Genomic DNA, 26,816 nt, shown 5'->3' on the forward strand with positions numbered 1-26,816 from the left:
TAAAGCAGAGGGAGCCGGCAACCTCAGCCAGCCCGGAGAGGGGCTCCCACAGTGCAGTGGCGGGCTGAAGGGCTCCTTAAGTGCCGCCGGAGTGGACTTCCAGGCGGAGGAGGCGCCGAGAGCAAGGGCTGCTAGCACATTGTCACTTCTCAATACCATGCAGGAAACATTGTCAAATATAAAATGGTGTTTAACTTTTTTGGGGTTATATTTACATAAATTTGTTTTTAGTGTGTGTTGCAAAATTGTATAGGATGCCTGTAATTCTGATATGCTACAGTATATGTTATTAATAATTATAATTGCGTTGAATTATTTTGTGCCACAGAGGTAACAAATTTCCTTGTCAACTGTGTCTTTGTGGCTTCCCTAAATGCTTTTGTCATCCACAGCCAATTGTTGTCTTTCTTTGGTCCTCTTTAGAAGGTGGTTTTATAATCAGCTATTAAACGTTGACAGGTGCTCTTGAATGAAAGTTTCTGATAACTATGGAGATTATTATTATTATTATTTTTTGAGACGGAGTTTTCTCTTTTTGCCCAGGCTGGAGGGCAGTGGCACGATCTCCGCTTGCTGCAACCTCTGCTTCCCAGGTTCAAGTGATTCTCTTGCCTCAGTCTACTGAGTAGCTGAGATTACAGGCACCCGCCACAACATCTGGCTAATGTTTTTTATTTTTAGTAGAAATGGGGTTTCATCATGTTGGCTAGGCTGGTCTAGAACTCCTGATGTCAGGTGATCCACCTGACTTGGCCTCCCAAAGTGCAGGGATTACAGTCATGACCCACTGCACCCAGCCACTATGGAGATTATTACATTAAAATAAAGAAAACAACTTTCAGGACTCTCATGGAGAGCTGAAATGTTCATGAATATCAAGTAGAACAGGAGTTAACTGAATGGACTCAACCAACAGAAAATTTAAGCAAATTTTTTTTTTGCTTAAAATATTGCTGATCGTTTTTGTTTCTCAGAGTTAAGAAAACTTTTATTTTGAGCTATTTTCAGGTTTTAACAATTGAGTAAAGCATATTCCTGTGAACAAAATTTGAAGCGTATTTGTTTCTCTTTACCTGATTTCTCCAGATTTTGGAAACTATTTGTGAGTATTCTTAACTAATGGCAATGTAGTTATTTGCATAGGTGCAATAAGAATGCTTTCTTTTGCAACAGGATGCAGTTGGAGAAACTGGTTATTTTACCAAAACTTTGACTGGAATGATTCCTTTAAGGAATTAAACTTGACTTGTAGAGCCAATAAAAGCCCCTTGGGAAAACTGGCCTCATACCTTGTCTACACAGTGCCTGTACAGGGTTCCTGATTTGTGATAAGTAAAAAAATGTCACTTTCTGAGAGTCCTAGAAGCCTTGAGTTGTCTTGGGACCTCAAGAGAAGAGGAATTTACCCAACTCAGGCATTTGAGGGTACAAACCTATAGCTGGGCTCAGCTTTAAAAAAGTATTATCTGAGATTCCTTATGGAACATAGTTCCTTCAAAGCCAATTTTTGTTTGTTTGTTTGTTTGTTTGTTTTTGAGACGGAATCTCGCTCTGTTGCCCAGGCTGGAGTACAGTGGCCGGATCTCAGCTCACTGCAAACTCCGCCTCCCGGGTTTACGCCATTCTCCTGCCTCAGCCTCCCGAGTAGCTGGGACTACAGGTGCCCGCCACCTCGCCCGGCTAGTTTTTTGTATTTTTTAGTAGAGACAGGGCTTCACCGTGTTAGCCAGGATGGTCTCGATCTCCTGACCTCGTGATCCGCCCGTCTCGGCCTCCCAAAGTGCTGGGATTACAGGCTTGAGCCACCGCGCCCGGCCTCAAAGCCAATTTTTAAAAAATTATTTTTTGGGTGGATCACAAGGTCAGGAGATCGAGACCATCCTGGCTAACACGGGGAAACCCCGTCTCTACTAAAAAAATACAAAAAACTAGCTGGGCGAGGTGGCAGGTGCCTATAGTCCCAGCTACTCCGGAGGCTGAGGCAGGAGAATGGTGTGAACCTGGGAGGCGGAGCTTGCCGTGAGCCAAGATCCCGCCACTGCACTCCAGCCTGGGTGACAGGGCAAGACCCCGTCTCAAAAAAAAAAAAAAAAAATTATTTTTATTTATTTATTATTTTGAGGTGGAGTTTTGCACTTGTCACCCAGGCTGGAGTGCAATGGCACACTCTCAGGTCACTGCAACCTCTACCTTCAAGTGATTCTCCTGCCTCAGCCTCCCGAGTTGCTGGGATTACAGGTTCCTGCCACTATGCCTGCAAAGCCAATTTTAAAAGCCTATGTGAGGCCAGGCATGGTGGCTCATTCTTGTAATCCTAATCCCAGCACTTTGGGTGGCCGAGGTGGAGGGATCATGAGGTCAGGAGTTTGAGACCAGCCTGGCCAACATGGTGAAACCCCGTCTCTACTAAAAATACAAAAAAGTTAGCCAGGCGTGGTGGCGGGCACCGGTAATCCCAGCTACTTGGGAGGCCTAGGCAAGGAGAATCGCTTGAACCTGGGAGGCAGAGGTTGCAGTGAGCCAAGACCACGCCATTACACTCCAGCCCGGGAGAGAGTGCAAGGCTCTGTCTCAAAAAAAAAAAAAAGCCCTATGTGAAAAATAATTATCTTTGCTGTGCCTTATGCAAATAATCAGACCAAGTATAATACAACTAAAGTTTATTTTCCAAACAGATCAGTCCTATTATAATTTGTTTTTAATAAAAATAAGGACTACAGAGAGAAAAATTATCTTCCAAAAACTACAGTATACCTGTTGTTAGTTGTTGAGTTTTTATTTTTATTTTTCTTCAATTTAGATTAAATCCTAAACGTTTTTTGGACTACAAGTCCTCAAACTAATGCTTTCAAATCTTTACTTTTAAAACTGGGAATTGCACTCCTTATCCTAGAACTCATTATTTACCTTATAATACACTGTCAATTTAAATGCTGTGCTGAAACTGTAGATGATGAAGCCACCATGGCAAAATTATAACTGAGACAGTGAAAGAGATCTGACCTAACCAAGTCCATCTTGCTTCTAACCTCCAAGCTGTTCTTATTCATTCCTGGGCGTAGGCTGAACTGACTTTGGGAAGAATTTGGTTTATAGTTTAAAACAAAGATGATGACAGACTTTTCCCAAGGGAAATCCCTTTCTTGCCTGGGGACCGGACTGCCTTTGTAGGACTAACAAATTAGCCACAAGATTAGAAATTATGGTTTAGGAGTCATGCAGCTGGAGGCTACAAGATTATGACCCTCCCTAAACTGCTCCTAAGATCAGTGCTTGAGATATTTTACAGACCCAGGATGTGATGGATCAGCTGGCACCACCCACATTCATAAACTGGCTCATCTGATCTTGTGGTCCCCACCCAGGAACTGACTCAGTGCAACAACTGTCTCTGACCTGACCAATCAGCACCCCAGTGCTGGCTCACTGGCTTCTCCCCACCCACCAAATTGTCCTTAAAAACTCTGATCCTGGAATGCTCAGGGAGACTGATTTGAGTAATAATAAAACTCCAATCTCCCACACAGCTCGCTCTGTGTGAATTACTCTTTCTCTATTGCAATTCCCCTGTTTTGACAAATCAACTCTGTCTACGCAGTGGGCAAGGTGAACCCATTGAGTGATTGCAATGAGAATATTAACACCTTTGTCATGAAAGCCCCAGAACCTCAGCTCAGTATGCTGAGTATGTGGGAGTATGCTCAGACCTCTCAGACAGCTGCCACCTTGGGGTCAACACCTACCCCTTTCATGCCCTTGTCAGCAGGAAGAATTCAGAGTGATCAACAGCCTTTTCCCATCTTCATAGCCCACACCTTAAGAATAAGATACTATGAAACCAAAAGGGGGGGGATTGAAACTGCCTTTGCAAAAATTATAACTGAGGAAATTATGACAGCGAAAGAGATCAGACCTAATTGACTCTATCTTGCTTCTAACCTTTAAGCTGTCCTGGTTCATTCCTGAGTATAGGCTGAACAAACTTTGGGAAGGAATTCAGTTCATGGCTTGACTCTGAAAATTGATAAGAGCCCTTTCCTGAAAAGACCCCCTTCTTGCCTGGGGACCAGTCTGCCTTTGCAGGACTAAAAAATTAGCTACAAGATTAGAAATTATGGTTTAAATCCAGGTGCGGTGGCTCACGCCTGTAATCCCACCACTTTGGGAGGCTGAGGCAGGTGGATCCCTTGAGGTCAGGAGTTCAAGACCAGCCTGGCCAACATGGTGAAACCCTATCCCTACTAAAGATACAAAAATCAGCCGGGTGTGGTGATATACTTCAGTAGTCCCAACTACTCTGGAGGCTGAGGCAGGAGAATCACTTGAACCCAGGGAGTGGAGGTTGAAGTGAGCTGAGATTGTGTCATTCATTGCACTCCAGCCTGGGTGACAGAGGGAGGCTCCGTCTCAAAAAAAAAAAAAAAAAAAAAAAAAAAAAGATTGTGCTCTCTACTCCCAGCCCCACCCTCTCCCAAAAAAAGGACAGCTGGCAACCTTGCATGATTCCCAAAGCCTGGACTGCATTGGCCACTGGGCAGATATTAAGACCCAGATATGGCCGGGCGCGGTGGCTCAAGCCTGTAATCCCAGCACTTTGGGAGGCCGAGACGGGCGGATCACGAGGTCAGGAGATCGAGACCATCCTGGCTAACACGGTGAAACCCCGTCTCTACTAAAAAAATACAAAAAACTAGCCGGGCGAGGTGGCGGGCGCCTGTAGTCCCAGCTACTCGGGAGGCTGAGGCGGGAGAATGGCGTAAACCCGGGAGGCAGAGCTTGCAGTGAGCTGAGATCCGGCCACTGCACTCCAGCTTGGGCGACAAAGCCAGACTCTGTCTCAAAAAAAAAAAAAAAAAAAAAAAAAAAAAAAAAAAAAAAAAAAGACCCAGATATGAGGAAAGGAGATTTTTGGAATCTCACAGGGCTGTCCGGTCCTCACACATATCAGGCTGTTTGCTCACCGTGCTTCCCATGGCACGCTCACACTGACACTCACACTCACACTCATCCTTCACACTCAGGTCAGGCATCTCCTCCTTCCAGCAGGGCTGCCTGGCTTCATGGGATGAGAGCTGCATGGTCACACAGAGCCCTGTGCTCAGTAGGGCCCTGTGCTTGGTTTAACGCTCTGCTACTGACATCTTGAAATCTGAATAAGAAGCCTTGCACTTTCGTTTTGCACTGGGCCGTACAAATAATGTAGCAGACTTCCATAACATCTTTTTCTTTTTTAAAGAGTTTTATTAACCATACCATTCCTTGCAAAGCAGGGCGAATTCATAGGCAGTGCGCCCAGAGTTGGCCCATAATATCTTTCTGATGTCACCTCTCAATCTAAGCTGAATCTGGTGCCTCTCCTGGGCTCACACAGCCCCCCTTCTCACTTCCCTCCCTAACAGCCCTGATACCTCTAAACTGTAAGCCTTTACTCACTTATCTGTCTCCCCTCTAGACTCTGAGCTCCTTGAGGGCTGGGGCAGTCTATCTGTACCACACTATACTTAGCACACAGTACTCACTAAATGTGTGCTGAAATGAACAGAAATGGGAAGGCCTGGTCCAGTCCCCTACATGATTCTGGCCAGAGCAGGGTTTAAACCCGTGTCTTACTTTGGGGCAAAGACAACCCTCGCTACCCTCTTTCCTGATCAATGGCCAAAGGCCAAAATCAACCCAGACCAAAGCCAAATATAAATTTGTTTTTCTGACCTAGGACCCAAATTAATGTATCTTGTTTTTCTCAAAGGTACTCTGTTGTTTTCTAGAACAGTTCAAGCCGAATAATCCAAAAATCTTAACACTCAAGGGGGAGTGGGGGCCCTGCTGGATCACAGGGGGCTCAAACTGGTTCCAGAGGAACTGGTGAGCTGTGGGCAGTCCACATTCTTATGTGTGGGAGGGTGGAGTTTTGGGGGTTCAGTGGGGAATGCTGAGGCTGGATTTTACAGGGGCCAGAAAAGGAAGGCAGGATATGGCTTATACTAGTTCTGCCAAATCTACCATGCAACCCCCTTACAGCCATTCATTCATTCATTCATTCACTTATTCATCCATTCAAGCAGGGATGTGATAGTGAGGGAGACTGACAAGGTTCCATTCTTTATGATGCTTTTGTTCCAAACTACTTTGGAATAAAGCAGAGTCCATCAATAACATGAGGGGGGACCTGGTGCAGTGGCTCACACCTGTAATCCCAGCACTTTTGGGAGGCCGAGGCGGGCGGATCACGAGGTCAGGAGTTCCAGACCAGCCTGGCCAACATAGTGAAATTCTATCTCTACTAAAAATACAAAAATTAGCCAGGAGTGGTGGCAGGCGCCTGTAATCCCAGCTACTCGGATGGCTGAGGCAGGAGAATCGCTTGAACCTGGGAGGCAGAGGTTGCAGTGAGCCAAGATCGTGCTGCTGCACTCCAGCTTGGGCAACAGAGCAAGACTCCGTCTCAAAATAATAATAATAATAATAATAATAATAATAATAATAATAATATGAGGGAGGTCCAAGTCAAAAGTGCCTGTCTGGCTCCCTGTGCTGGACAGACATCAGATAAGGATCTTCTGGGCTTTTGCTGTGTTTAATGGCAGCCCCTTCCTTGGCTCTAGGACTCAGGCCCAAGTCCAGAAGTGGTTCAAGGCCAGTGGTTGATCTGAGAATGCAAGAGGCAATGCTGTGCTGTGATCTGAGCTGCCACCTCCCCAACAAGGCCCAGGGGCTCCTCAATTCTCTCCTTTCTCAGCTGAGTTCTCACCCAGCAGGCTCTAGACCCCATCTAACCAATTGCTAGTTGAGGCCAGACCCACAGCCACCAGGAGGTGTGTGAGGCCCAATGGGCCATCAACCCCAACAAATACTTCCAGGACACCCTCTGAGTGCCCAGCTCTGGGTCAATTACCCTGAGGAGGGTGTGCCAAGCACCAGAAAGGAAGGGTACAGGTCTGCTTTCTAGAGCTGGGGTGTCCATGAAAGAGTTGCTGAAGGATGGAATGACCAGGTCTGGGCAAACTCTGACTTCTGGACAATTCCGGAGTGTGGGTACAGATGATCAGTGCTTGGCTGGTCAGAAAACGGAAAGTCAGGAATGTGGGGGAGGTGAAAATAAAATGTTTCTGTTCTCTAAATTCACAAAAGGGCGGGGAAGGGAGTGGCCAGGCTCAGTGGCTCAAGTCTGTAGTCCCAGCTTTTTGGGAGGCCAAAGTGGGAGGATCACTTGAGGACAGGAGTTCAAGACCAGTCTGGGCAACATAGCAAGACCCTGTCTCTACCAAAAGTGCATAAATTAGCAGGGTGGGTGGCACAGCACTGCAGTCCCAGCTACTACACTCAGGAGGCCGAGGTGGGAGGACTACTTGAGCCCAGGAGTTTGAGGCTGCGGTGAGCCATGATCGTGCCACTGCACTCCAGCCTGGGTGACAGAGCCAGACTCTGTCTTTTAAAAACAAGTAAAATGGCTGGGGGGGTGGGGGTGGGGGTGGGGGTGGGGGGTGGGGGACTGTTTTGGGAACTAGTCTGAAGCTAGGAACAAGTCACACAAACTTATTTTCAACCTGGTCCAATCAGTCATTGATCACGTTGTTTCAGTTCCCTGAGAGTCAACCAATCAGCAACAGCTTCATTCCAAGGACCGTGCTTCTGAGAGCCAGCCAATCAGCAAGGGTCTTACTACAGCAATTTGCTTCTGAAAGTCAGCCAATCCCTAACTGCCAAGGCTGAAAGTCAGGCAATCTGCACACAGTCCAGCTTTTGAAAATCAGCCAGTTGCTGCATGCCGTGCTTTCCGTACACTATATAATATCAGCTCTAGGGTTGTTCCGGACCTGGGGTTTTTGTGAGTCGAGTTTGCTTTTTTTTTTTTTTTTTTTTGTACTACAAGTACTGAATTCAGCCTCATTGTCTCTGAAATATATCCTGGAGAAGGAGGACTCCAACTCTTACATGTCCCAGTGGCCCATACGGGTGTCTGTGGCACTGCCCCCCTGCCCCACACACACCCCTCCCCCCATAAGCCCCCTCCCAAGGCTAGGCAGGTCCTTGGGCCCCCTGGCCACAGCCACTTCACTAGCAGTTTCAGGGCCCCCTGGCCACTTCTCTTAAACCCCGTCCTGTTCTTTCTCCTGTGGTTTCCTGAGAAGTAGGGAGGGAGGCTGTGGCTAAAGAGACTGGGTGGAGGGGGTTTCTCCACAAAGTCTTCCCTGGGGCCCACAGGCAAGGGGGAGGGGGATCAGTCTAAGGGGGGGTACACTGAGAGGAAGACACAGCCTGCTCTCCAAGTGCCAGTCTGAGAGGGACGCTGAGAGGGGGCACATTCGAGGGCGTCACGTCTGACTGGGTAATGTAGTCTGATGGGAGAGGCAGGATGCCTAAGTGTGCCCAGAAAAACAACTCTGGCGTTCCGAGGCCGCAGAGGGTCAGGTCTATCTTCTGGGACATGTACTAAGTACTGAGGTGAGTTGGGGACGAGGATGCAGAGAGTAAGTCAGGGAAGGCTTCCTGGTGGAAGTGAAGCTTAGGGCCAGAGTGCCTCTCCCAGCCATGCTGCTGAGTCAGGGCATGGAAGAGGACAACAGCGCTCACCCCTCTCTCTTCTCCCAATCCCCTCCCGCAATGTCCCACAGGCCAAGCCTCTGATGAGGTGAGCCCAAGGCTGGAGATCTTTTCAGAAGAGAGCTCTCGTGGGCTTCTTGGAAGAGGGGACTCGGGTTGGCCTGGAAGAAGGGTGGAATGGGCCACTTAGAGTGGCTGGAGCAATAAGCAGAATGAGCTTGTTCTGAAGGTTCCTGATCCTTTGCCAGCTCTGCCCCACCCCACCCCTTCCCAAACACCTTCTCCACACCTCCCCTCCCCAGCAGAGCCCAGTCTTCCCTGTGCAGCGGGTGTAGTACCCACCCATGCCCCCTCCCTGCAGTCTGGCTGGGGTGCTCTGTCCTTGGCCTCTCTACCCCCACCGTCACCCCCAAGCAAACCTCAAAGAGGCTGATTTGCATAGCATTTGCCTGCGTTTACCTGTGGCTCTTCTGTTCAGAGCCAGCCAGGAACTCCTGAGTTTGGTTCCAAGGAGCTCTACCCCTCCTGCCTGCAGGAGGACTACGTTCCTCAGTCCTTCTCCTGAGGTCAGGCTGGGACTAGAGTGAGGCAAGCAAGGTGCCTAGGCCAAAAAACTTTAAGGAGGCTCGCCCTCTCAGGTGCACTTGAATGGGCCCGAGGGCCAGTGCCCCCTTAAATTGTGGGCCCTTAGGTGTCTCCTTGCCTTACCCACCATGCCCCCAGCCAGCCCTGACCCTGCTGGGTGTTCTAGCCTTGAGAGTCTGACATCTTACAAAATATGCCCTAAAAGCTGGTAGTCCTGAGTCCTTGGGCTGGCCTGGGCAGCCGGGTGCCTGTCCTCCTCATCTCCTTCCCTGAGCCCTTTTGGGAGAGGAAGCCAGAAGTGCTGAAGCCTGGGGCGGGTGGGACTGTGAGATTGGTATAAGAATGGGGACCCTCACCCTCAAGGAACTGAAAACCATGTGGAAGGAACAGAATGGTTTGCCCGCAGGGGAAACCAAGCAAACCAGGCCTTTGATTGGGACCAAAGGCAGATGCGAAACCCAGAACTCTGAGCTGACCTTGACTCCACCGAGGCCTGCCCTGGGGATCACTGGGCCCTTCCAAGAGAGATCTGAATGGTTCTGGGAGATGCCAGGTTGAAACCAGGGCCTTAGGTCCCAGGTCTCTGATGGAAATTAGCTGTGGAAGGGGACAGTTGTGAGCACCAGGAGAGATAAGGCAGTAAGGGACCCTGTCTGTGTGTGTCAGGAGCAGGGATCTGAGAGGGGTCTCCCACATCTCCATGCCCAGGCCTCAGTACTTGGGGGGTCCCTGGGGCAACACTCCCCCTATCTCGGCCACTGGGACTGGGGCCTGTGCCCTGGGTCTTCTCTGCAGGTAGCATGGTCGTGCCTGAGCCCTTGGGCATCCCTCCTTTCAAAACTTGCCTTGAGCCGGGAGCCTCCCTGTTGAGATCTTTGTCTTAACTGGGTCTTGGGATCTCCCTTGGAGAGATGCCATAAGCTGAGATAGCCACTCTCTAAGGGGCGGGGGGAGTTAGGGTTGGGCGTGTGTCAAGTGAGACACATGGAATAATAGGAGCCTTTCATTACTCACAGATCCATGAGAGAAGTGAGCGCCCATGAGGGCTGACAGGAATCTTGGAGACAGCAGGGTGTTCAAGTAGCAGGTAGAGAGTGAGAGAGAGAGAGGGGACCTGTGGGACCAAGGCCTTTATGGGGTCCAGGGTGTTACCCGGGCAGGTTTCCTGAGGGGAGTAATAATTGGTGGGTTTAGGCTGGGCGCCGGTGGCTCATGCCTGTACTTTGGGAGGCCCAGGCGGGCGGATCACGAGGTCAAGAGATAAAAGACCATCCTGGAAAATATTGTGAAACCTCGTCTCTATGCTGGGCGTGGTGGCAGGCGCCTGTAGTCCCAGCTACTTGGGAGGCTGAGGCAGGAGAATGGCGTGAACCTGGGAGGCGGAGCTTGCAGTGAGCCAAGATCACGCCACTGCACTCCAGCCTGGGCAACAGAGCGAGACGCCATCTCAAAAAAAATAAATAAATAAAATTAAAAAAAAAAAATAATTGGTGGGTTTAGAGGAAGCATGGTCACACTGTGGCTGAGAGAGGGTCACTGGCCTATCTGCACAGTCCATGCGGGCTGTGGGGTCAGCAGGACCAGTCAAATGGGCTGTATGTAGCTGTCCCACAGGGAGGCAGTCACCAGGAGATGACTGTCTAAGGTAGATATCTGGATTGAGCACATAGAGGAACTGGGAGGAGGCAGGGAGCTGGAAACGGTGTCAAGGTTGACCTCTAATGGTCAGGCCTCCAGCCTTGGCTTGCATCCCTCCAGTGATGGGTAGCTCACTGTCCCCTAGAAAGTATTTGGTGATTAAACAAAAACAAAAACAGATTTTGGAGGTGGAGCTGAGAGGCAGTGGCCTGGGGAAGCTGGAGAGACTTGATCATGAGCCAGAACTGGTAGGGCAGATACCACACCACTGACCCCACACCTGGAACAGTGTCTGGGGCTATGTCAGCTAATGGGGTAAGGTTCCAGGGAGGCAGATTCCAGCTCAAAAAGAAGGGCCAGGCTGGGCATGGTGGCTCACGCCTGTAATCCCAGCACTTTGGGAGGCCGAGGCGGGCGGATCATGAGGTCAGGTAATCAAGACCATCCTGGCTAACATGGTGAAACCCTGTCTCTACCAAAAAAAAAAAATACAAAAAAATTAGCAGGGCATGGTGGCGGGCGCCTGTAGTCCCAGCTACTCAGGAGGCTGAGGCAGGAGAATGGCGTGAACCCAGGAGGCAGAGCTTGCAGTGAGCCGAGATGGCACTACAGGACTCCAGCCTGGGCGACAGAGCAAGACTCCGTCTCAAAAAAAAAAAAAAAGGCCAGCCATGGTGGCTCCCCCCTGTAATCCCAGCACTTTGGGAGGCCGAGGTGACTGGATCACTTGAGCCCAGGAATTTGAGACCAGCCTGGACAACATGGCAAAACCCCATCTCTACAAAAAAATACAAAACTTAGCTAGGCATGGTGGCACACACCTGTAGTCCCAGCTGCTTGGGAGGCTGAGGCACGAGATTGCTTGAACCAGGGAGGCGGAGGTTGCAGTAAGCTGAGGTCATGCCACTGCACTCCAGCCTAGGTGACAGAGCAAGATACTGTCTCAAAAAATAAAGCACGGGCCAGGTGCGGTGGCTCATGCCTTTAATCCCAGCACTTTGGGAGGCCGAGGCGGGTGGATCATGAGGTCAGGAGATCGAGACCATCCGGGCTAACATAGTGAAACCCCATCTCTACTAAAAATACAAAAAAAAATTAGCCGGGATTGGTGGCAGTCACCTGTAGTCCCAGCTACTTGGGGGGCTGAGGCAGGAGAATGGTGTGAACCCGGGAGGCGGAGCTTGCAGTGAGCCGAGATTGCGCCACTGCACTCCAGCCTGGGCGACAGAGCTAGACTCCATCTCAAAAAAGAAATAAAAATAAAAAATGAAAAGAAGAAGGACTAAAGACTTCCTCTTAGCAGAGCCAGGGACCAGTGATAAGGCATTTGGGGGGCGCTAATAAGTTCTCTGTCACTGGAGGAGTGCAAGTAGAGAGTAGCCCATCATCAGGACTGCTAGGGCTTCTGGAAGGTCCCCAGCTAAAGGGATAGGACCCTACCTACTCTGGAAGGATGACCGGGAAATGTGTCCTGTCCCTAAATCCCAGCTGGCCTGTCTGAGAGGGCTGGGGGATGGGGGATGGAGAAGTGGAGCCTGGGGGTCACCTGCACGTCTCACTCTCAGGAATACCGGCCTCTGGGCATCAGTAGCTTGCCCTTAGCTTCTTCATTCAGCCACATTTCTATCTCGGCTGGTCCCCTGATTCAACCCCTTCTAACAGCCAGGTGAAGGCAGGACTGGGGTCAGATGCCAACTGTGCCTAGCATTGGATTAGGACACCCCTGTCTCCCTCAGACTCTTCAGGGCTGGACCTTGCCTCACTCTAGTGCCATTTGGACCCAGGTGGGTGAGGCGGCCCTTCTCAGGGCCCTGGCTTGCTGCTGGGGTAAAGTGGCTGATGTCTGACAATAGATCTTCCCCTCTCACCTGACCCTCCCGAGGACAGTGGCTTCACAGCGAGGCTCAGGCAGGGCCAGGCTGCTTCACAGGCAGTGGAGGTGTGCTCACAGGGAAATGGGGTTTGGCAGCACTGCACAGGGGAGGTGTTTGGGGCCAGAAGTGGATCTCTGAGCCCTACAGGTCTGCCCACTCTGGGTGTGAGGCAGCAAGATGAAAGTCACCCCTGCAGTGCCCTACCCAGCCCCGGGCCTCCCTTCTCCCTCTTCCTCCTGCCTGATGGCCCAGGGAAGCCAGGTCTGGACAGTCCCCGAGGAGACACCTGCCTTCAGCTCACCCCCAGGAGATGTGCCTTCGTTCTCTCAGCCTCAGTTTCCCCACTCGAACCATCTTTATGAGCCTGTCTCATGTGAACTGAGGTCTGGGAGGTTATCCTGCCAGGCCTGGGAGTAGGGTTGGAGGTGGGGAGGTCTTGGAGGCCACAGAAAGAAGGAGGCCGTCTCAGCCCTGGGACCTGACATCACCCATGTGGCTGTCAGCCACTGGCCCAAGGGTGACAGATTCTATCTTAATAGAATAGAATAAAGTCCATCTATCTGCCTTTTATTCTCACCATGTGCTGATAATTCTGAACAATGTCAGTGATACAATACTTCTTTCTGAAAAAGGATTTTATTGGTCAAAGTTCTAAATGATTGCTTGATTATTGTTGAATTTTAATAATTTATAAAATAAGCTTCAAAGTAACACCTTTATTCTTTATTAGCAGCAGCTTATTTTTAAATAAACATTGTATGCTACGTGAAAGTCAAATCAGAGAATGAATTCGCTGTTATAGATTGCAGACTTAGCTGCAGTCATGTATTTCATTTGTAATTCCTAACCAGTTCCTCCTTCCTCCCTTCTTTGCTGTAGTTGCTATTCTCCAAGCCTTGTGGTATATGTCCCCATGTTTAATCAGTTGATTATAAATAAACAGTGGTAGCACACTGATTGTAAAGACAAAGATGCAGAACATGACTTCCTTCAATTCTGCCACTCTATATGACAGCTTGGAGGTTTTATCTGTGTTTGGAATTGAAAACAAATAGTGGAAACCAGGAGATGTCACGTTTTTGCTTTTGTTTTTGAGATAGAGTCTCGCTCTGTTGCCCAGGCTGGAGTGCAGTGGTTGATCTTGGCTCACTGCAACCTCCAACTCCTGGGTTCAGGTGATTCTCCTGCCTCAGCCACCCGAGTAGCTGGGATTACAGGGTGTGCACCACCACACCTAGCTAATTTTTGTAGTTTTAGTAGAGACGGTGTTTCACCATGTTGGCCAGGCTGGTCTCAAACTCCTGACCTCTAGTGATCCACTCGCCTCAGCCTCCCAAAGTACTGGGATTACAAGTGTGAGCGACCACGCCTGGCCATATTTTTGTTTAATAAATGCAAATTTTAGTTCATTATTGTCTTAGTCTGTTCCTGCTGCTATAAGAAAATTACCTGGCTGGGTGTGGTACCTCACGCCTGTAATCTCAGTACTTTGGGAGGCCAAGGTGTAGAATCCCTTGAACCCAGGAAGTTGAGGCTGCAGTGAGCCCTGATCACACCACTGCACCCCAGCCTGGGCAACAGAGGGAGATCCTGTCTAAAAAGAGGGGAAAAAATTACCTTAGGGTAGATTATTTATTTATTTATTTTTGAGACAGAGTTTTGCTCTTATTGCCCAGGCTGGAGTGCAATGGCATAATCTTAGCTCACTACAACCTCCGCCTCCTGGGTTCAAATGATTCTCCTGCCTCAGTCTCCTGAATAGTTTGGATTACAGGCACCCTTCACCATGCCTTGCTAATTTTTTGTATTTTTAGTAGAGAAGGGTTTCACCATGTTGGCCAGGCTGGTCTCGAACTCCTGACCTCAGGTGACCTGCCTCAGCCTCCCAAAGTGCTGGGATTATAGGCATGAGCCACTGCTCCCAGCCTAGAGTAGATAATTTATAAACAACAAAAATGTACTGCTCACAGCTCTGGAGGCTGAGAAGTCCAAGATCAAGGCATCAGAAGATTCAGTGTCTGGTGAAGCCTGTTCTCTGCTTCCAAAGTGGTGCCTTCTCATTGCATCCTCACCCAGCAGAAGACACAAATGCTGTGTCCTCTCATGGTGGAAAGCCAGAAGGGACAAACAGGCTCCCTCAAGCCCTTTTGTAAGGGTACTAATCCCATTCATGAGGGCAGACCCCCACAGTCTCATCACTTCCCAAAGTCCCCACCTCCTAACGCCATTACCTTGGGGGTTAGGCTTCAACATTTGAATTTTGGGAGGACACCAACATTCAGATCATAGCAATTATGAAATATATTTGTTTCATTTCATGATATTTACTGTATAATCATGTGGAGGGAAGGGTTAAAGAATGTTCCACTGTGAGAGTCAAATGTGCTATGTGTATGCTGCTGGCTTGTACAGCTCTGCAAAAGGGGACCCAGCCAGTTCCATGCCTGGGGAGACCTTGACTCCATAAGGAGGGCTGAGGAAGTGGTCAGCCTCTCTGGTCAGAGGAATGGCTTGGGCTGGACCTCCAATCCTGGGCTTTTCAGCCCAACCATGGCACCTCTCCATCTCAGCTCAATTCATCTATGAATGAGGTTCTCCAGGGATAGCCTACAGCCACCTCGTTGCACTGGGTGGAGGAGCAGAGGGACATAATAACTTTAGGTTAGCCTTGAGCAAACACTGATAAGGAGCAGAAGTCCCAAGGGCGCCAACTTCAGCCAGGCAGGGCAGACTGGAGAGTGGCTAGAAAACTGGCAGGTGCCCTCCAGCCTGACCCTGCCATCCTCTATCCTACCCTGCCCTCTCCCCTGTCATGACAGAAGGGATACAAAATATACCTCTGTGGCAAGGATTATTTTTAGTGGGTGACATTTGAGAATCAACAGATGCAGGAAGAAACTTTTTTTTCCTTTTCCTCAACTCCTTTTGTCTGCCTAAAAGCTGAGCCTCCCAAAAGAATTCAAATGTCATAAATCCCCTCCCCAGAGTTTGGGAGTTTACCAATTAGGGAAGATGGGCTTCTTTTGCGAGACTAGAAGAGAAATCACACCAAGATAAGAGATCAACTAAACCAACATTGTCACAAAACTATCATATCTCCCATCTTTTCTCCTAAGGGTCCATTTACCTTTCCTAAAAGGCGCTTGTTTTCCCAAAAGTGTCTTTTCTCTTTTTTCCTTCCCCTGTTAAGATGTTACATCAGCCTCAAATTCTAAATCACTTTTTGAGTCACATTTTCAGTGAGTTCCATCCTTTCTATGTGAATAAATTTTGTCTTTCAGATTAGAAATTATTAGAATAAAAAATTAGAATAAAAATTATTCTAACAATTATTCTAATTTGTATTCTAATAATTTTGTCTTTCTGCCTATTACTAGTTTATCAGTTTAATTTTCTGGCTGTGAAGCACTGAACCTATGTGGGTAGAGGAAAAGTTTTTCCTCCAAACATGACTATTTATTTACTCATCTATTTCTTTCTTTTTTTTTTTTTTTTGGAGACAGAGTCTCACTCTGTCACCCAGGCTGGAGTGCAGTGGCGCAATCTCAGGCTCACTGCAACCCGCCTCTTGAGTTCAAGCAATTCTCCTGCCTCAGCCTCCTGAGTAGCTGGGATTACAGGCGCCTGCCACTATGCCCAGCTAATTTTTGTATATTTATTATAGACAGGGTTTCACCATGTTGGCCAGGCTGGTCTCGAACTTCTGACTTCAGGTGATCCATCCACCTCAGCCTTTCAAAGTGCTGGGATTACAGGTGTGAGCCACCGTGCCCAGCCTCCCAACATGATTAGAATGAAAATAATCCTGGCTGGGCACGGTGGCTCACACCTGTAATCCCAGCACACTGAGAGGCTGAGGCGGGCAGATCACGAGGTCAGGAGATTGAGACCATCCTGGCTAACAGAGTGAAACCCCGTCTCTACTAAAAATACAAAAAAAAAAAAAAAAAAAAAAAAAAAAATTAGCCAGGCGAGGTGGCAGGTGCCTGTAGTCCCAGCTACTCGGAAGGCTAAGGCGGGAGAATAGCGTGAACCCGGGAGGCGGAGCTTGCAGTGAGCCGAGATCGTGCCACTGCACTCTAGCCTGGGCGACAGAGTGAGACTCTGTCTCAACAACCACAACAAAAAAATCCTAGGTAACCTTCGTTGCACATGTGCTATATGCCAGGCCCTGCTCTAAACCTTTATATATGTTATCTAATGTATTCTTCCCAACAACCCTTTGAGGTGAGTGCTAATATTACATCCACTTTATAAATGCAAAATTGAGGTGCAAAGAGGTTAAGTCACTGGACTAAGGCACAGAGAATAGGTGAAGGAACTGGAATTTGAACCTAGTGATTTTCAGAGCTTACGCTATAAATTTGGGCGAAGCTACTGGTGGTGTGAGTCCTGCTTCTGGCTCTGCTATCACTGGCTAGGTAAACTTGGGCCTCAGTTTCCCTGTCTTCAAAGTGAGGTGGTAAGGACCCTCTTGGCTCTGACAGTTGTCAATGACAAGACACTGGGGCTGGCAAGAAGGACACTAACTTGAGTGTCATCTGTCTACATGGTCAGCAGAGGGAATGTCATGCTACCAGAAGCCGCTGGCTGCAGACTGGGGTCTTGGGACTGAAGGCCTGAGGCTCGAGCATTCTACGCAGCTCTGCCACTGCCTTGCTTTGGGTCTTTGGGCCAATTGCTTGCCCCTCCCTGAGTCTCAGTGCCTTTGTCGCTTATCTGCTTCGTCCTCAGTCTATGGGAGCGGAGGAGAGGTATAAACGAGTGAATTCACAGCACAGAGTCTATTACTGCATGATAGTCTGTTACTGCATGAACTGTGACTCTCAAGTTCCAGTGCTGCAGTGACCACCGCATCTTATCAGTTTCAATAGATGAGGGTTGCTTAATTTGCGTATTTATTTATTTATTTGAGATGGAGTCTCGCTGTCTCCCAGGCTGGAGTGCAGTGGCATGATCTCGGCTCACTGCAACCTCCACCTCTAGGGTTCAAGCAATTCTCATGCCTCAGCCTCCCAAGTAGCTGGGATTACAGACATGCACCACTATGCCCAGCTAATTTTTGTATTAGTAGAGATGGGGTTTCACCATGTTGGCCGGGCTGGTCTCAAACTCCTGGCCTCAAGTGATCCACCTGCCTCGGCCTCCCAAAGTGCTGGGATTACAAGTGTGAGCCACTGCCCCCAGCCAACAAACCTGTCTCTGTTAGCAGAATACATAATTGTCTATGCAGAAAATCACAAAGAATCCACAAAAAAGCAACTGTAACTAATAAGTGAATTTAGCAAGGTTACAGGATACAAGATTAACAGAGAAAAATCATTATGTTTCTATATATTAGGAATGATCGATTAAAATGGGAATTTAAAAAACAGTGCCATTTTAAGTATCATAAAAAACATGGAATACTTGGCATAAATCTAACAAAACAAATCTAACAAGAATCTAACAAGGTGCCAAGTCAATTCAATGAAGAAATAATAGTCTTTTCAAAAATTGTGCTGGAAGAATTAAACATTCAATTTTTAATTTTAATTTATTTTTATTATATTTTCAGATGGGGTCTTACTATGTTGCCACGGCTGGTCTTGAACTCCTGGGCTCAAGTGATCCGCCTACCTCAGCCTCCCAAAGTGCTGGGATTACAGGCTTGCACCACCACACCCAGCTAATTTTTGTATTTTTAGTAGAGACGGGGTTTCCCCATGTTGGCCAGGCTGATCTTGAACTCCTGGCCTCAAGTGATCTGCCCACCTGGGTCTCCCAAAGTGCTGGGATTATAGGTGAGCCACTGTGCCTGGCCTAATTTGCACATTTATCAGAACTACAGCCAGATTTGAGAGATTTGTGGAGCCAACGTATGCATTAATCCTATCAAGATCAACACCAGAAGTTTAGCTAATTTGTGTATAGCCAATCAATGTGAAGAAATGAATGGCAACAGCCCTAGGGAACCTGTGGCATAATCTGAGATACTATATGGATATAATATTTCTTTTTTTGAATATAATATTTCTGTATAGTATTTTATATTTCATATATAATATGTAACATATTATGTATATACATCAATAGTATATATGTATGTCTTTGTCTCAGGCTCCTGGCACAGAGCTCCTGAAACCCATGGCGTTTTCTCAGTAATAGAAGTGTGTTTTGTTATTCATAACAAGCCCCTTTGTTATACCTGAATTTATGCTAATGAGGTGACTTAGGGTGGGACTCCTAGATAGCTCCAGGGTGCTGCTCACTAGAAAGAAGAAACATGTGATTAGAGAGTGGAAACAAGGAGGGGACCTGAAGATTGAGTTATATAAACAATAAGGTTTGGAAGTTTCCAGGTCAGTGAATGCTTCTAAGTGCTGCAGGTGGGGGAGTGGGTGTCCTCGATGGACTTGCCACAACCCACACCCTACATACCTTGACCTAGGTATCTCTCCCATTTGGCTGTTCCTTCATATGATTTTTAATAAACCTGTAAATGTAAGTAGTGTTTTCCTGAGTTCTGTGAATCATTCTAGCAAGTTAGAGAACTGAGAGGGTGGTCATGGGAACCCCCAATTTTTAGCCAGTGTAGTGAAAGTGTGGGTAGCCTGGGCAGCCCACTCAGGCTGGCCTCTGAATTAGGAGGCACTGTTGTGGGACTGAGCCCTTTAACTTGTAGGATCTTGTGCTAACTACAGATGGACAGTGTCCAAATTTAATTGTTGGACACCTAGCTGGTGTCGGAGAATTTATCCTTAATGTAGAAAAAACTCATAGGAAGCAATTACAAAAAGAGAGGTCTTGTTTAATTCGTTAGGGCTACTATTAGGTTGGTGCAAAAGTAATTGTGATTTTGAACCATGAATTTTAAATTATTATTATTATTATTATTATTATTATTTTGAGACAGAGTCTCGCTCTGTCGCCCAGGCTGAAGTGCGGTGGCACAATCTCCCCTCACTGCAAGCTCTGCCTCCCAGGTTCTGTTATGCCCAGACCTTTTATTCCCCAAAAAAGACCACCAGAGACCAGAGTCAAAGCCAAGCGGCAAGGATCTTTAATGCAAGTTCGAACTTGGTCCCTCCGTTTTACAACATACAAGAGGGCCCTGAACAATGCGTGCGCTTGCCTTTTATAGCCTAATGTAAACAGGACTTGTAAAGTTGCAGAGGAACGAGGGAATTCTCTAGGTTACAGCATTACAATTGGTTAACATTTTAAGTCTATACATTTAGCAGTTTTTTTATTGGTTCCCGCGCTCTCACAAACGACTGTGCTCTTATCGGGGACTTTCCAGGTGGTGTCTTTCTAAAGTTGAGATATATGGTAGTCTTTGAATTGAGAGATATATGGTGGGGAGACATGAAGTGGGATGAGCCCAGTAAGTTGAGGGATATATGGAGGGATATGTTTATACTGGGCTCAGGAAGTTTGAGAGATATATGGCAAGCACTAGTAATTTAGAACAGAAAAAGAACAAGACAGGGACTTTCACAATGCTTGTCTATACAACATCTGAAATCTATAGATAACATTATCGGTTGGGTCCGGGGTCAACTTGTTAACTAGGCTCAAGGCGCCGCCCGGGCTGTCTGCCTTTAGGGTCAACTTTTAGCTGGGCTCAAGGCGCCGCCCGGGCTGTCTGCCTTTAGGGTCAACTTTTAGCTGGGCTCAAGGCGCCGCCCGGGCTGTCTGCCTGTGGATTTCATTATTTCATTTGATCTCTTTCAGTTCACGCCATTCTCCTGCCTCAGCCTCCCAAGTAGCTGGGACTACAGGCACCTGCCACCACGCCTGGCTAATTTTTTATATTTTTAGTAGAGGTAGGGTTTTGCCCATGTTAGCCAGGATGGTCTCAATCTTCTGACCTTGTGATCCACCTGCCTCTGCCTCCCAAAGTGCTGGGATTACAGGTGTGAGCCACCAGGCCTGGCCAATTTTAAATTATTATAACCAGGCTCAAACACATCTTTATTAATCAAAATAGGAACCATTACAGTGAATACATTTTTGTGCTTTGGGATTTGACGAACTCTTGGAAAGGATTTTCTACATCCTACTGGCTGTGGAAGTATTTTTCATGCAAAAAGTTGTCAAAATGCTTGAAGAAGTAGCAGTCAGTTGGCGAGAGGTCAGGTGAATATGGCAGATGAGGCAAACCTTCATACGTAGCTCAATTCATTCAACTTTTGAAGCGTTGGTTGTGTGACATGTGGTTGGCATTGTTGTGGAGAATTGGGTCTTTTCTGTTGACCAATGCTGGCTGCAGGCATTGCAGTTTTTGGTGCATCTCATGGATTTGCTGAGCATACTTCTCAGATGTAACGGTTTTGTCAATCCAGAAAGCTGTAGTGGATCAGACTGGCAGCAGACCACCAAACAGTGACCATTGTAAGAGTTAAAGAAAGAGGAAAGAAACACGAAACACAGCTGGCAGTTAAAGACAGGTTTTCTTTAGATAAAACCTGAGAGGTGCTCCTGGCCAATTTTGGTCAAGAGCACTTTCTCTTACAGACTAAGAGGATATATTGGTTTTAGGGTGAGGGGGATTATCAGAAGCTTGGAATGTTTATGTGTAGGGAGAAGCTTATGGCAGGGTTAGAATCTCTCTGGGAGGAGGGGAGGTTACTTTGGGGCAGACATCGTTCCAGCTCGGAGTGGGGTTATCTTGGGGCTAGCATGTCCCTGGTCAGGGAGGAGTTTGGAATGTTTCTGCCTGGAGGTGTTATTTGTGGTTTATGGTCATGCTGACCTTAGCCATTAGGCTGATGCCCTTTGGATTTGGGCGGTTTTTTTTAATTAAGGTGAACTTTAGAATGAGGGGCTTATCCAAGATGGCGATGCTTCTGCTCTGTCAAACATGACCTGTTTTTGGTGCAAGTTTGGCTTTGGGAAGTGCTTTGGAGCTTCTTCTTGGCCCAATCACTGAGTTTGTCATCGCCGGTTGTATAAAATACACTTTTGTTACATGTTACAATCAGATTGAGAAATGGTTCATTGTTGTTGTATAAAATAAGAGATGACACTTCAAAACGATAATTTTTAAAGTTTTCATCAGCTCATGAGCCACCCACTTATCGAGCTTTTTCACCTTTCCAATTTGCTGCAAATGTGAATGACCATAGAATGGCTGATATTGAGTCCTTCAGCAGCTTTTTATGTAGTTGTAAGAGGATCAGCTTCAAAGACTGTTCTCAGTTGGTAATTGTCAACTTCCGATGGCCAGCCACTATGTTCCTCATCTTGAAAGCTCTCATCTCCTTTGCAAAACCTCTTGAACCACCACTGCATTGTACTTTCATCAGCAGCTCCTGGGCCAAATGCGTTGATGTGAGTTGTATCTGCTACTTTATGATCCATTTTGAACTCCTGTAAGAAAACTGCTAGAATTTGCTTTTTGTCTAATATCATTTCCATAGTCTAAAATAAACAGCAAGTAATAAGTCATAAGCAAAAAAAAAAAAGTGAGAAATGCCCATTAAAATGATGTATAACATAACCACATTTATTTAAGAATGTATTCTAATATCAAACAGCAAATTCTAAAAATGCAAAAACCATAATTACTTTTGCACTCACCTAATATAATATCTGGTTTATTTATTTATTTATTTATTTATTTATTTATTTATTTTGAGACGGAGTCTCGCTCTGCCGCCCGGGCTGGAGTGCAGTGGCCGGACCTCAGCTCACTGCAAGCTCCGCCTCCCGGGTTCACGCCATTCTTCTGCCTCAGCATCCCGAGTAGCTGGGACTACAGGCGCAGCCACCATGGCCGGCTAGTTTTTTGTATTTTTTTAGTAGAGACGGGGTTTCACCGTGTTAGCCAGGATGGTCTCGCTCTCCTGACCTCGTGATCCGCCCGTCTCGGCCTCCCAAAGTGCTGGGATTACAGGGTTGAGCCACCGCGCCCGGCCTGGGTAATTTATAAACAACAGAAACGTATTTCTCACAGTTCTGGAGGCTGAGAAGTCCAGTATCAAGATGCTAGCATATTCAATGTCTGGAGAGGGTCTGTTCTTCATAGATAGTGACTTCTGTGTCCTTGTAACCACCCAACAGGTTCACCTTGCCCGCTGCCTAGACAGCTGATTTATCAAGACAGGGGAATTGCAATAGAGAAAAAGTAATTCATGCAGAGTCAGCTGTGTGGGAGAATAGAATTTTATTATTACTCAAATCAGTCTCCTCAAGCATTCAGGGATCAGAGTTTTAAAGATAAGTTGGTGGATAGGGGCCAGTGAGTCACGAGTGCTGATTGGTTGGGTCGGAGATGATATCATAGGGAGTTGAAGTTGTTCTCTTGCACTGAGTCAGTTCCTGGGTGGGGCCACAAGATCAGATGAGCCAGTTTATCAATCTGGGTGGTGCCAGCTGATCCATTAGGTGTCTGCAAAATATATATATATTTTTTGTTTTTTTGAGACGGAGTCTCACTCTGTCACCCAGGCTGGAGTGCAGTGGCTGGATCTCAGCTCACTGCAAGCTCCGCCTCCCAGGTTCATGCTATTCTCCTACCTCAGCCTCCCGAGTAGCTGGGACTACAGGCGTCCACCACCTCGCCCGGCTAGTTTTTTGTATTTTTTAGTAGAGACAGGGTTTCACAGTGTTAGCCAGGATGGTCTCGATCTCCTGACCTCGTGATCCACCCGTCTCGGCCTCCCAAAGTGCTGGGATTACAGGCTTGAGCCACTGTGCCCGGCCCCCAAAATATCTTAAGCACTGATCTTAAGTTTTACAATAGTGACGTTATCCCCAGGAGTGATTTGGGGAGGATCAGAATCTTGTAGACTCTGGTACATGCTAAACCGGAATTTCTCATCTTTTGGCTAACTTGTTAGTCTTGCAAAGGCAGTCCAGTCCCCAGACAAGAAGGGGATTTCTTTTGGGAAAGGGTTGTTAACTCTTTGTTTCAAACGATAAACTAAGTTAGTTCAGCCTACGCCTGGGAATGAACAAGGACAGCTTGGAGGTTAGAAGCAAGATGGACTTGGTTAGTTCAGATCTCTTTCACCGTCTCAGTTACAATTTTGCAATGGCAGTTCATCCTCACCTAGGAGAAGGGGCAAAGAAGCTTCCTTGGGCTTCTTTTCTAAAGACACCAATCCCATTCAAGAGGGCTTTACCCTCATGATTTAATCATCTCCTAATTATAATTTTTGGGACACATTCGCACCATAATAGGTCCCTTTAGAAGACTGTAATAACTGCGAACTTTCTTACTGAAACCACTTTTCCAAAATTATGATTAAGATGGTGAAAGAGATCTAACTTAACTGACTCCATCTCGCTTCTAACCTCCAGGCTGTTGTTTTTCATTCCTGCGTGTAGGCTAAGCTAACTTTGGGAGAAACTTAGTTTATAGTTCATGGTTTAAAACAGATGGTAACAGCCTTTTCCCAGAACAGACAACCTTCTTGCCAGAGGACTAGACTGCCTTTATAGGACTAACATTAGCCACAAGATCAGAAATTATCGTTTTGGAGTCATGCAGCTGGAGGCAACAAGATTCTGACCCTCCCTAAACTGGTTTTAAGATCAGTGTCCAAGATATTTTACAGACCCTGTACTTGATGGATCAGCTGGTACCATCCAGATTGATGAACTGGCTCATCTGACCTTGTGGCCCCCCACCCAGGAACTGACTCAGTGCAAGAAGAGAGCTTTGACTCCCTGTGATTTCATCTCTGACCAATCAGCACTCCTGGCTCACTGGCTTCCCCCAACCCACCAAGTTGTCTTTAAAAACTCTGCTCCCTTAAGGCTGGAAGAGACTGATTTGAGTAATAATAAAATTCCGGTCTCCTGCACGGCTGGCTCTGTGTGAATTACATGTTCTCGACTGCAATTCCCTTGTCTTGATAAATTGGCTCTGTCTAGGCAGCAGTTAAGGTGAACTCCTTGGGTAGTTACAAATTTGGGGGCTTGTCTGGGATTGCCCTCGTGGCTACCTGCCTGGTTTTGGTGGCCCCCCTCTAGCAATGGACCCAGAGGCCAGCTCAAGTGGCTGCCTAGTTCTTTTGGACTGTGGGCCAACTCTGGTACTCTACTGGTAGGGTGCTGCCGACCCAATGTGCATGGATTTAATTGCAGTAGAGAAACAGTCCTGGGGAGACATCCCTCATCTGTAGCCCTATCACAGGGTGTCTGCCTATAGTCCCATTTTGGGGTGTCTGGGTTGGTGAGTATCCTCAGCTCTGCCAATGCCTCCTTCCTTCTCTTGACTCGTTCTGTAGTCCCCTGGTGGGGTGTCTGTAGCCCCATTGCGGGATGGGGTGTCTGTCTCGGTTTTGCTCCTGGTGGGGGGTGATTGGCTCTCCCTAACTAGTAGGAGGAGTCTTGGTTCAGGAGACCTCATCAATCAGGAAGATTTCAAGGCGATTTCTCAGACAAAGAATAGGAGGATAGTTTGGAAGGGATACTCTTAAGAGTTCTTGGTAGGGTTCTGATTCGGAAGGCCTTCTGTCCTTGTCTTTGCGTGTGTTTGTATATGTGGAGGGGATCTCAGAAGGAATTGCTTATGGAAGTCCAGCAGGCCTAACTCAAAGGATCCTCCTATTTGTCTGGTTACGTTCAGTGAACCTTGAAGAAAGCTCAACAGGCCTGTCTTGGGTGACTATCTGCTCTTTGCCTTGCCCAGAGACCCCATTGTGAATCATTTGGAGGTCATCCTTCTCCACCTGGAGTAGATCAAAGATGACAGGGACCAACAGGAAGAACTTTAAGCGTTGCCAAGATGATATTGGGTGCTGAAAAAGGTGACTAATGTCTGTTTTGTTATGTGTATTTTCCTGGGATGGAAAATGTTAATTTGGTTTGCTCCTCAGGCAGTGCCTCCCATGTCTCTTCTGCAGGACAGAAACTGTTATCTAAATAGATGGAATAATTCTATCATATATTGAGTACCTTTATGTTGAATAATCCTATAATATGAATGATTTTGGAATGCCACCCATCTTAGCCTGGGTCCTCTGAAAAACAGAGCTTGGGTCAAGGATTAAGGTTGCTGTGGAGGCTAAAGCAACTCCATCTTGGATGCCAACCTGCCATGTTGACTGCTGATTAACCCCTGTTCAAAGAATGCCTCTAAGACTTCTACTTTATCTACTGTTACCATAAACCCAGCTTCTAGGTCAAAACAATCTTGCTTTGTTTTGGGGAGCATAAATCCTCCCCTTAGGCAGATTCACATAGCACTTTTGCCTTTCCCTGCAGGGTCAACTTCAGGTGTCCTACACATTCCTTCCCTGTGGTATATAAGCCCTTGGTCTGGGGGATAATGGCAGGGATCCACTATCTCCTCTTGCAGCTACTGAGAATGGCTTCTGTGCCTAAGTTCTTATTAAATGTTTCTTTCAGAGAAACTGCATTTGTCAGCCTCTGTCTTGGGCCTCTCGGCTTCCTCAGCCTTTAGGGATAGGTTTGCATAGGCCTGCTCCCCGGGAACAGTGTCAATACTTTATCTGGGAGATGCCAGCCCAGGATGGGAAGAGTGAAGAATGAGGGAAGTAAGGCCAGGGCAGATGGAATGCAACGTGGCTGATGTGCTACTGTGCTGGTCACAGCTTCACAGCAAGCCTGGGTGAGACACAGCAGGTTGCTCAGCAGGCATGTCGCTCTGCATGGGGACTTGTCCAGAGGGATGCAGGGAACTGCACCTTGGAGCAGTCCAAGGAGAGAAAAAGGTGGGAGAACTTACCTTCCCAGCTCCTTCCCATCTCCTATTTCTCATCGGTCAGCTTTAACCTGGCAGGTAGGGGGAGCTAACTCATCCATACTGCTGTGTTTCATCACTGAACTCCTCAGTAGCCAGTTTCATACCTTTTGATGTGGAATGTTATCCAGTTCTAAAAATGGAGGAGTGACCTGGCACTGGTCTTATGCCAATCAAGAGAAATGATGCAGATTGCTGGGGAAATCTGAACAGGCATCCAGGGTTTGCATCTCCAGTTTTTGGGACTCCAAAATTTTGGGATTCCAAAAATTACTCTGAGGCCAGTAGAGGTTGGTGTAATGAGTTCACCATGGGTTGACACACAGTTTCTCCATCTGTGAAATGAGGGGGCTGGCTAAGGATGAGCTTCCCCCACATCGTCACCCACCTCTGCCCCCCACAGTTCTGTTTCCTGGGGAAGAAGGCCAGCAAAGGCCCGGCACAGTCACCTACTTTCCCCTACCACATTGCCACAAACC

The sequence above is a fragment of the Rhinopithecus roxellana genome, chromosome 5 (assembly GCF_007565055.1).
Source record: "Rhinopithecus roxellana isolate Shanxi Qingling chromosome 5, ASM756505v1, whole genome shotgun sequence".
In the NCBI taxonomy this organism is placed as follows: Eukaryota; Metazoa; Chordata; class Mammalia; order Primates; family Cercopithecidae; genus Rhinopithecus; species Rhinopithecus roxellana.